The sequence below is a fragment of the Gracilinanus agilis genome, chromosome 6 (genome assembly GCF_016433145.1).
Source record: "Gracilinanus agilis isolate LMUSP501 chromosome 6, AgileGrace, whole genome shotgun sequence".
Taxonomy (NCBI): Eukaryota; Metazoa; Chordata; class Mammalia; order Didelphimorphia; family Didelphidae; genus Gracilinanus; species Gracilinanus agilis.
In genome coordinates, this window is record NC_058135.1 from 230,401,295 (window position 1) to 230,403,792 (window position 2,498).

A 2,498-nucleotide genomic window follows, 5' to 3' on the forward strand; every position below is an offset into this window, starting at 1 on the left:
TCTCTTCTCTTCTCTTCTCTTCTCTTCTCTTCTCTTCTCTCTCTCTCTCTCTCTCTCTCTCTCTCTCTCTCTCTCTCTCTCTCTCTCCCCTCTCCTCTCCTCTCCTCTCCTCTCCTCCCCCTCCCTCCCCCCCTTTTCACCTCCCACTCACCCCTCTCTCTTCTTCCACTTAGGAGATAGAAGGAACTTTAAAGATCCATTTATTCCTCTTGTTTATCTTTCATTTTTGAAGAAAATGATGTCTTGACTTGTGTGTAAATTGGATTTAAGTGAGGCAGAGTTTCACAAAGTCCTCAACTTTATTCTCCCAGAGTTAATGAATTCCAGTGGCAATACAAAAATGAGGATGCAGGGGATGACCTTGACATCCTCAATATCTGACCAATCTCTAGGCATTCCACAGAGCCTATTTCAACTGTCTTCATGGCATAGCTGTCGGAACGAACTGTTTTCCTCTGCCCATTCTACCAGGTGAAGTCTTCACATGCTTGGGATAGACATCCCCCTAACTTACTGATGGGTTTGAAGCCTGCTGTTTGCCCTCAATCTGGTTTAGCCTGTCCTCTGAAACAGTTCTATGGGGGTGTGGCTACAGCTTCTTGGAGCTATAAGTGGGATTTGGACACCAAAGCTAAGTGGACACCAATAGTGAATCAGCAACCTTGAAAAAGAATCAGGAAACTTCACATCAGAGATGCTGGTCCTCCCTGAACACCCCCATGCACCCTTCATTCTTCTTATAGCTTGAGAAAATGATGTCCACAAAGATTAAGTGGTGTGCCTCAAGCTACATCATGGCAGAGCACAATATCACTATGACTTAGAATATACTACCTCCATGAAATTTAACAAGTCAAAGTATTCTGTCTACAATACTCTGTGCTAGGCACCAAGGAAGAAAATTAAGACATGGTCAATGTCCTCATGGAACTTTATCAGATTTGGGTTTGAGCTAGGCCTTGATGGATGAATAATATTTAGTTATACACAGAAGGTACCAGGAAGGGGGAGCATGCCCTGATAAGGAAGTATATATCTTCCCAGGAAGAATATAACCTTTTTTGCCATGTTGGAATCCTGAGATGGAATGGCATGTGAAGAAGTAAGTGCATTCTACAGCATATAATATGCTTTGATCTGATAGGTTTAGAGCTAGAAGTAATTATACAGGACATTTAATTTGATCCCCTCATTTTAAAAATAAGGAAACTGAGGACCAGAGGAGTTAAGCAATTTGTCTAAGATATCACCTAACCTAGCAGAGGATGAGAATCAAACTCAGTTCCTCTAGCTCCAAATTCAGTGCTATTTATCCTGAATGTTGACTGTTGAAACTAACCTTATTAAGATTTTGGGTTCCTTATGAAAGAACAATGGTAATTGAGTTTAGATAGAGGGGTTAGAATGATTCTGTGAAGAGGGTTTTTATTTTATTTTCATTGTCATGCAAAACACTTCCATATTTGTCAGTTGTAAAAGCAAACTCATATAGAACCAAAACCCCAAAATAAGACCATAAATACATGGATGTGAAAGATAACTTCAACAGTTCTTTCTCTGGAGGTGGAGAGCATTCCCTGTCATAAATCCTTCAGGATTGTCCCAGATCCTTGCATTGCTGAGAGTAGCCAAGTTTTCATAGATAATTATTGTACAGTATTACTTTTTTGTGTACAATGTTCCAGTTCTGCTTATTTTGCTCTGCATCATTTCCTGTAGATCTTTCCAGTTTTTTTCTGAAACCATATTACTTATCATTTCTTATAACACAATAGAATTCCATCACCAACATCTACCACAATTTTTTCAGTCATTCTCCCATTGATGAACATCCCCTCAATTTCCAATTCTTTGCCTTTACAAAAAGAGCTTCTATAAATATGTTTGTATAAGTAGGTCCTTTTCCCTTTTTATTATCTCTTTGGTATACAGATCCAGTGGTGGCATGACAGAATGGAAGGGTATGCAAAGTTTTATAGCCCTTTGACCAAAGTTCCAAATTGCCCTCCAGAATGGTTGGATCAGTTGTGAATATGGTTAAAAGCTAGTCTGTGTTTTACCCTAATGTCACTGGTCAACTACTATTGACTTTTTAGCAGAAAATGAAATGTATTCAAAGGAAAATTAACTTGATAGTCATATATATATATATATATATAGGATAGAGGAGGACTATAGGTAAGAAGACTTAAGAAACTATTCTGTTGTTCTAGGTTGGAGTTGATGTGAGTCTAGACAAGATGCTTTTGGTGAAAAAGGTAGCCTAGTGATGGATATGAGAGATGACTTAAAGCTAGAAATAGGAAAGCTTGGTAAAATGACAGGATATGAAAGATGAGGTAGATAGTGGGTAGACTTTAATTACTTCAAGATTTTGAGCCAAGGATACTGAAATTAGTGGTTCCATTGATATGTATAAAGTTGATGATGAGTCTGATTTTGACATGGATGATCTGTCATTCATTTCATCAGTCAACAAACATTTTAAAAATATCTAT